The following is a 10340-nucleotide window of genomic DNA, read 5'->3' as shown; positions in this document are numbered from 1 at the left end:
TATACAAACATATACACATATATATACATGTGTATACATGTATCATGTGTATACGAGTATATTGCCCCTCCTCTCATTTTAAGTTGAGCCAGGCCCAGTGCATTAAAGACCAGGCCCCAGCCCAATATCGGCTTAACGGGGTAAACACCCCATCTCTTTTCATTGGCACCAAGCGACCCCTAAAGCGTTAGAGGAAGGGTTTCCTCTGTGAAACCCTAGCCGCCTCCTCCCTTCTCTCTCCTCTTTAACGTACTACATGCTGGAATTAGCAAAGATAAGGGCCCGTATGGGTTCCTCTAGTTGTGGTATGGTCGAGAATGGCAAGAGCATTAATTGATCTGCCATTTCTCAACCAAAACTACCAAATACCGATCCAAACACGGTACAATCTTCTACTTTTCTTCACTTTTCTGTGTTTACAACAGATAGAACTGATTTTCTTTAATTGCATTTGTTTGTATTCATTTTTTGGATGGGCTATTGTCATTGGTTTGGAGAGAATCATGTGGATTGACCTTACATGAGTCAAATCCGACCACTGATTCCTCCTTTACCTTCATTTTGGTCCGTTGATTGTTGTTGATTTTATGAAATATTTTAAGTCCCACATCGGACTGAGTTTAGGGTTGCTGAGAATTGGGGTTCTATAAAGAACCCCAACCCTTACATTTCACAGACCTGGAGAAGCTTGAATCTGATTCTGAGCTTAAAAAATTTGATTTAACTAGGGTTAGCATTTTATTGGTTAAAATCCTGACTTAATCGAAATATTAGTCTAAAAGTTTTATTTTCTCTTTTGTTGTGGTTTTGTGGCTGAGTATTGGGGTTGAGGAAGCAAGGATTTCTTCCAAGTTCAATCTTGACATTGGCTGCATTCACAAAAGGTAATGTTCTTTCCTTTTCCTTTATTTTTTTAGCATTTAATGTTTTTTAAGTGTTAATTATGTGTTTCAGTTCTGTTTTGTTGATTATGTGATTACGTTTATTGATAGTGTAATTTGTTGACTCATTTTCCTGTTTAGTTAATATGATTAGTATACTTTACTAGTCATAATCATGTAATTAGTGCAATACTCTGTTTAAGCATGTGAATAGTTCATGATCTTGTTTAGTAAAGTAGTTGATTAACCTTGCCTTAGTTAAATCATGTCCTTATAAAACTTGTCATACTTAATTAGTGTGATCTGTCTACATATTAAGAACCTGCAAATCATGTTTAGCTTAATCAACTATGTTTGTTTAGCATGAAATACTTGGCACCGCAAATCAAGAATCGCTTAGCTACACACATATCATCCACCATACCCAAACTAGGCTTGCTTTGTCTTAGAGCTCCATCTACTTATCTGTGGTTAAGTCATATGTTGAAACAAACAGATAGGGCAGTCCATGACCGACTAAGATTAGTTAATGCATGCGAAATACATAAATCAACAAGTTAACAGATAGGACAGTCCATGACAATCAACAGGCACAAAATATCTCAACATCATTAAGCCATAGCCTAGGTGAAGCTTCTATTCCACAAGTCCGCCAAGTTCTAAGAAATACCTCATCCATAGATCACAACATATGTACCATCAATCAAGAAACTGATAAGATAATATTTGATGCGATAATGAGAGATGCAATGCAAATGAGATACAATGTCGTGCAATGTAATGGAAAATATCTTAAATCTATAGACACATGCTATAAGCATTTGTCGTTTCAATAGTCATGACTTATAAGGGACCCACAGAGTCCATGTACTAGCAACCCCATATGTACTACAGGTTGTGGCTTTATCAACATATCCAACATAAACCTCGGATCATAGCAATAATCACAAGTTACTTTCATCTTTCTCTTTCTTTCCATTTCAAACCATTTCCATTACTCTTTCCATTCCGAGTTCATTTCCATAACTCTTTCATCATCAATGAATGTATGAATACAAGAATGAAGTGTCACATGTAACAGTGCCAATAAGTAGGATACATAATTCACAAACACAATAAGCCAATCCAATCCTTGCACGAATTATCAAGACTACTAAGGAAATGTGTCATGAAATCAATCCCAATACAACAAATAGAACAAACACATCACACATCACACATCACACATCACCACAAAAACGTAGTCAAGTACACCACATATCAATTAGTGCATAAACAATGGTGACAAGCCCACATAATCAGAAATCATACCAACCTAGTGGATTTAACACCACAACCATGCCCGCAGGCATATCATGCTTTCCCTATCAACAACTACATACCACATGCGATTCGCTAATAAAAGTCTAAGAAGGTAAGTAGTAACCGACCTCGATGCCGAGCCCGAGCTTTGAACTCCTCAAATTTGGGCTTCCCCTTCCGGATTGCCTCCGAATGCTCGAAGTCCAAAGAATTAAATGATCTACATTAGACTACGAATCTAACGATATAAATATTGTTATGCTTTCTAAAAAACCCCAAAATAATCCTAAAAAGAGAACCGAGGCCTACAAGGGTAAAATCGAAAACTACAAGTTAGAAAGGTCAATCCGAAGTTCATGAAGGCCAATTACCAATTACCAATATCAATTAGTCCCCAGTTAGCATTTTCTCATCTATTAAAGCAAATCCCCAAAATACATATATTCAAACCTTGTAAATTAGGAAGAGATTCAACTTAATATCTAGTTCCTCATTGATTAGAAGCCTACAATCTAAGAAATCTCCACATAAAACTCATTGGAATTGAAAAGAAATCATAAAAGCAATTTAGGGTTCCTAGCCCATCTTCCCCAATCTAAATCGTGAAACTAGCATGAAATCTAAACTTAAACCATAAATAAATAACAAGAGAAGGGAAAGGAACTTACCCCAAGATGAATTCACCCAAAGGTTCTTCAATTTCACCCACAATGATCTTAAGGATAATAATTTGGTGAATGGAAGGAATGATTCGAAGTTGGGAAATAAAAGGGTTTTTTGATTCAGAGATTTTCGCATCCACGGACACCTTGTTCGCAGATGCGAACTCGCCTCCGCGGAGAGGGCTTCGTATCTGCAGAGCAAATTACCACATTATCACCACGCGTCTGCAGGCCAAGTCTCACTTAGGTGGACCAGTAGAGGCAAAAACATGCCAGCAGAAGAGGGACATCAAAAACCAGAAAAATCTAGTTTTTCACCAAGTCCAACCCAAAACTCGACGCTCATCCTAGACCTCCCGGATACAAACTATATATACCTACATGAAAAAGCGCTACAAATTCACTCGTGCCCTGAAAATTCTCAACGGAGGTCATCTTGACCCGGTTACCCCCAAAAGCCGGAATATAAGTTTCCAACAAAGGACCTAAATACCCCGAGTGCTTTGGGAATCAAACCAATCATCCAACCAAGTTATAGACGACCCTCTGGACCTAATGGAACTGAAAAAAATCACAAAAGGTCCATTTACCCAAAAGTCAACTATTGGTCAAGGGTCTCACATATTCAACTTAGAACTTCTAATTCCCTAAAAAATCAAACAAGGCTCTAACGAGGCTAGGGGAAGGGTCAACAGGGGTAAATGGGGTAAAATGCCTAAACGATCAAACGGGTCATTACATCCGATACCAATTAAACAATCATTCATCCTCGAACGATAAAGGGAAGTACGAATGATGACGACAACCAAGGAATCTTCGTTTAAGCCATACGGAAACCTCCAAAGGCAGGAAATATGACGATAGTATTACTTGCTCATCTTATCAATCAAAACTCCCTCTAACTTAGCTCAAAGACACAAATTTTCATGTTTTCCATACTCGAAATTTCTTTCGCGACTGATCCCTGAATATAATAACTGCCTCTGCTTGAATTCTTTGATTGATATAACCATACCTCTGAACGTGATTGATAGGTTCCAGAAACATTCCCCAAACAACACAATCTTGTAGATATAGCCACAAACCATAGCCCATTCCGAACCAGTAAAATATTATGATTCTACTAATGTTTCTTGCACACCTTCTAAGGCCATCCGTCACACCAAGATTCCGCAGAACACTTAAACACGCGTTACAAGCCCAAATCATGACTTCCTTTTGCCAGAAAAGAATACTTGCTTTATCTGGGAAAAATCCAAGCAATTCCATCAAAACTGATCTTACCTAAGCCGATTGCACTATTCCCAAGTCTGTTAGTTCCGTAACTCGGTGTTGAAACTAACTACCCAAAACCCATTGCCTAAGCCTTCTCAAATTTTCAAATCACCATACTGACAGCATATCTACTAATTACCTTGTCGAGCCCAATCCGTGGGAACCCATCCGATCACTTTAAGATCTCCCCTAACCAATGTACCTCTTCAACCCGTCACTAAGTTTTGTAAACCATTATAACTGCCCAATTAGTTGTTCTTGATACAATACCATCAAGTCCACTTGCAAACCTCGATTCGGAACTGGAATCTATCAAATCCTTGAAGGTGATTTACTAGAAAACCCATACGTCCTTCTTATAATAGAAACATAGTCCCCTAGCACAAATTAAACAATTCTTATCCAGAAAATGCCCTACTCCCCGAATATCACCAATGGCCACCCGAACTAGCTCCAACCTTTACGAAATCGATCACGTACCGTATGACACATCTGTGGCGACCAATTCTAATCCTTTTCTCATGAATAATTAATACTATGCCGTCACCTCGACTCCAAAGGCTGAATTCTATCCTAGTCATCAATTTAGTACCGAAGAACCATGCTCTATGATTGCAACCTTCATGTATCTCAACTTTCACCCGATATACAAATCTGACGGAACCCCATGATCTCTAAGAACATCAAATTCCCCTCGTGTTTCCACTTAACTTGCTCACGATCCCAAGTATGTCGGCGCAAAACCTATAACCTCATTTAATACACCTTTAACCACCGAATCTCCAATTTCAACACCCTGATACTGTCACGACCCAAGCCGATGAGTCATGACGAGTGCCTGACCCCTAATGACAAGACACGCCTACACTGGCTTAACTATCACATAATAACAGGGTGGCCCATATCTGACTCATATATATATATATATATATATATATATATATATATATATATATATATATATATTAGTACTGAAATAACTGTGCAAGCCGACTAGGCTGCTATATATGGTGTATACAAAAGAATAGAGGCCTACAAAGCTACATCACATCTAACTGTACACAACTGTCTACAGACCTTTAAAGAGTGCAAAGCTGTAAAAAGGACGGGACAGGGCCTCGCCATACCCATATATACATATACATCTCAAAAATAGCATACCAAAACGATCTGCAACTCCGAACCAAGTGGAGTGCGCTGACTACAGCTGAATGGAGGTCCTACTGAGCTGGACCGTTTGTCTGTCTACCTATACCTACGGGCATGAACGCTTCCTCCCCGAGCAGTAGGGGAGTCAGTACTAATAATGTACCGAGTATGTAAGGCATAAGAATAACAAGTACATAGAAGTCATAAGAGACATCTGAAACATGAAAGCTAATCTCAATATCTGAATGCATCTGTAGCTAACATCTGAGAAGATTTACATAACTTTGTGTAACTGAAACTACCTCTAAGGGCGCATGATATGCATAGGTCATAATATAACTGATAGCGTTGTGGAACGTACCACCCGATCCATATATAATAGTGCCGAGGAACGTACCGCCCTATCCATATAAAATAGTGTCGAGGAACGTACGGCTCGATCCATATATAATAGTGCCGATGAACGTACAGCTCGATCCATATATAATAGTGTCGAGGAACATACAGCCCGATCCATATATAATATAATATACGCGTATTGTCACGACCCGAATAGGGCCATGATGGTTACCTGGGGCTAACCACCGAGCACCACTCATCCTATTACTCATCATACACATCAAGAATTCATTCGTTAATCTTATACTCAAATCATAGTAAAGCCATTTATTCCGCTTCGAAACATAATTACCATTATTTACATAAGCCATTCGGCTATCAAAATAGTACATATATACACGTGAGAAATCGTGAGACCATACTATCCACACGTACGTATCTACGAGCCTCTACTAGAGTACTAGACACATGGATGGGACAGGACCCTGTCATGCCCAAAACATATATATATACCAAAAGAATAAATCAATGGCACCTCTAGAACAATGGAGTGCTCTCAGTCAGCTAACAGCTCCTACGAGTCTGGGTTGCCGCCCTGTCTACCTGTGGGCATGACACAGCATCCAATGAAAACGGACGTCAGTACGAACATTGTACTGAGTATGTAAGGCATCAACAATAATAATACATAATAGGAGCATAAGGGATAGCATAAGATAAAAGAACTATTCATTTCTCATAATATCTTTTTGAAAATTCGCCATACGTACTCACCCCTTTATTCCGCTAAAAATACACTTGTTACATCCATATGCTTACATATGCAATAATTTAAAATGCATTGCAACCACGTACCCGGCCATATAGGCTCAGCATCATCCGCACTCGGCCCTCCCGGGACTCGATAATATCCGTACTCGGCCCTTCCGGGACTCGATGCTATCCGTACTCGACCCTTCCGGGACTCGATGCTATCCGTACTCGACCCTCCCGGGACTCGATGCATACATACATACATATACATAAAAATACATAATTGAAATCAACATCATCCTTAGCATTATCATACGTCGTATAAGCATATCATGACCTTAACATAAACCTATTCATAACCTTATCATCGTCTTGCATTCATCATAACACATACATTAGAACTTGGAGGCAACTATGGATATGTCGGGGTGACATGAGGTCGTGGACCCCCGATTACATTATGGAGCAATCATAATCATCATATCTAACCTTGAAAGGACTAACGTTTTAAGGTGAGTGTACACAAGAAAAGCATCAATGGAACTATACTTAGAATCATTGACTTCATGGGCATCATATCTCACTTTAGGACTCTTTAGACTTAACTCATCATTATCAATTATCATGCTCGTGCCTTATCTCTCTTCTTTATCTTATACATGTGTAGCTCCTTATAGTCATAGACTCATTGTCATCACTATCGTGTTCATAATGTATCTCTTATCTTTATATCATATGACTATTCATGAACATAGGCTCTTAGTTCTTTGGAATGTAGGGAATTCATGGAGAAGGAGGGAAAATCATTCCATAAAATTCATACCTTAAAAAGGAAAGGACTAACATCATAAGGTGGGTCTAGCAACAATGGATAATATCAAGGAATCGTATGAAGGTCATTAGCTTTGTAGAAACATCATATCATGAGCTTTAGGGTCTCTAGACTTGGGCTCATCATCATATTCATAACATATCTCTTAACTTTATCTCATGAGAGCTCTTTATAACGTAGACTCATCATTTCCGATATATATATATATATACATATATGTAGAGGGGTCATAGAAAGAAAGGAAGATTCGTACCATAGAGTCATGCCTTAGAAAGAAAGGACTAGCCTTACATACCTCTTAGCTTTAACAATTCTATCGCTTGATTGCTCTTCTTCAACGCTTACGTTTCTACCTTCAAGAGAATTCGCATCAACATTAGCTAATCGATCATAAGGGCGTGCTTACTAAAGCTAGAGAAAATTGGACAGCATTTCTTTTATTTATACAACTTCCCCCGTATCACATATCAACTCCCAAACGTCAACAATAACATTTACAGCATCATAACAATAGCCTTTAATCACCTACATTATGCTTACTTCTCAATTAATTTCCAATCACCCATATTTGTAGTCATATCACACTAATACGTTCATTCATATACGACATCTATCCCATGTTCTCAACTTCATTTATAACATGATTATAATCATAATGTATCAAGAATCATAACTCAATCCAAACGTTTTCTCAAAATTGACACTATTCCCACATTCATGACCCATTTCAATATCCTTTTATAATCCAAGTGTTTCAACTTTCAAATACCTTAAACAACATGGAAATACCATAAACCTTACCTTAGATGGTGTAGGAATGAACCTTAGGTGCAAACACCTCACGTGAGCAAAACCCTAGTTTCACCTTCACTTGGATTTCTTGCCTTGGATGGACTTTAATAGGTTTCTTACACTTGGTTCACTTAGTTTGATGTAGATGATCACCAATATCTCTTGAATTTGTGTGGGAGAAATGTAGAGAGATGTTTTAGAGAGAAGGAGTGAAAAATGAAAATGAAATAATGAACTTGGTCCTCTTTTTAATAACCCAGAAATCTGATCTGTCGGGAGAATATACGGACACTTATACGGTTCGTATAAACTTATACGGTCCGTATAAGTGACCGTGAAATGGACCCTTCATCGTCTCTGATCTGTGACCATTATACGGTCCATTATAGGGTCCGTATAAATTTATACGGCACGTATAACTGACCGTATAATCCCACCAGTGAGGGATCTTCACTGTGATGGTTATGCGGTCTATTATACGGTCCGTATAATGAGCCGTATAATCCATCAGTCCACTGATCTTGTTCTCGTCACTTCGTTTGATCTCCAATCCTTATGGAACCTTCTTAACACTTGTTTATCACCTCATTAATAATCTAAGGGGCGTTATAACTCTTCTCCAAAACTTCATTAAGTCATCATTAATTCGATACTCGTAAATCTTGCCCGACAAATGACATATACCTTACTTTCCTTAACAACTTTCGTCTCCTACTTCAAATGTCTTTGAAATCTTATTTAGAATCATCAAATGCTATTTCTTACTTATCAAAACACCATATACTTCGTGCTCTTCGTTCGCCTATTCACTGTGCATCAACGAAATTTTTTTCGAGGTGTAACATTCTTCCCCCCTTAAGAACATTCGTCCTCGAATGTTAAGCACTCGGGAATCCTATGAAAATTTCGCCAGAGTTTCCCCTACAATATAGCACTACCATCCTGTCACAACAACCCATAATAACAATGCCTCACAGGGCCACAACATAATAGCAATAGAATTTGGCCACACTCGACCCAAATCCATAAAAAGGAAAACATACGTACCTTATGATCTTGATGTCTCATCTTAGCCCTCTTCCGGGAGCTGAAATAAATGCGAATATTTGGATTTCATGATTTCTCCCACTTCACATGTCATTTCTTCTCGGTTATTGTTTCTCCACAGAACCTTAACTGAGGTCACTTCTTGTTCCGAAGTTTTCGTACTTGCCTGTCTAATATGGCAATGGGCACTTCTTCATAAGTCAACTTTTCTGTTACATGAACATCATTTACTGGCACGATCCTAGTAGGATCTCTAACATATTTATGAAACATCGAGACATGGAAAACTGGGTGAACTGACTCCAAATTAGGAGGTAGATCTAATTCATAAACCACTTTGCCTACTCATCAGACGCACATATCGGGGACTGAGCTTCCCCCTTTTTTTTTTTTGCCAAATCTCATAACGTTCTTTGTTGGCGACACTTCTAAGAATACCCAATCTTTCATTTTGTTCTAAGTCTTGTCGATCCTTTTTCTTGCTCAATAATAATATTAAGTCTTACATGGTTTGCAAATCTATCCCACTTGGTTTCATTGGCGACGTATAAATGCTTGCAAGTTACATAATCGTTCTTGATTGATTCGTGTGCATACACATTTATACATATACATGTATCCATATTCGTATACATATTCGTGTCCATATTCATATCCATAGCATACCCGACCTTGAGGGTTCGGTAGTTTTCGCATACTAGGCCACGACAAGGCTCGATGTCATACATGCCAAAACTCTTTTGTCTATCTGTAGTAACTTATCTCGTCATGCTCTCCTCCTTCCTTTATTTTTTTCCCTTGGTTATCATATCTTATGTTCTACTACAGAAAACCTTAGGTCCTTTTCTTAATTGTCGCTTATAAATTGCAATAACATTAATAACGAATCTGCCATTAGTGTCTTTGTCTCTATTCTAATATAGCATCGCTATCCCTTTACAATATTCCTCAATTTATTTTCTCTTAATGTCACGTGGTTCAAGGTCTTCGCGAATGATTTCCAGTACAGTCTCAGATGCCTGCTAAATTCGTGTTCGCTTATTCACTAGTTATTAGACTTATTTCGGCGTAACCCTCATTCTTTGTTTTAGAGTCTATATCTGTCACATCTTAGGGTCCATCGTTTCAATCTCTACACTTGTATTCTCTTTACTCGTTTCCCCCTTTTAAGGGTTTTGCCTGTACAATTCTCAAATCCGTTGCCTCACCTTCAAATCTTGATTTCATATATATCCCTTACTATACTACTGTTATATCCCGTATTTTAGTACATTGGGATAATCCGAGTTAGTCATGATAAGTCAAGGA

This window comes from Lycium ferocissimum, chromosome 12 (assembly GCF_029784015.1).
Source record: "Lycium ferocissimum isolate CSIRO_LF1 chromosome 12, AGI_CSIRO_Lferr_CH_V1, whole genome shotgun sequence".
In the NCBI taxonomy this organism is placed as follows: Eukaryota; Viridiplantae; Streptophyta; class Magnoliopsida; order Solanales; family Solanaceae; genus Lycium; species Lycium ferocissimum.
This window is presented reverse-complemented; position numbering follows the sequence as displayed.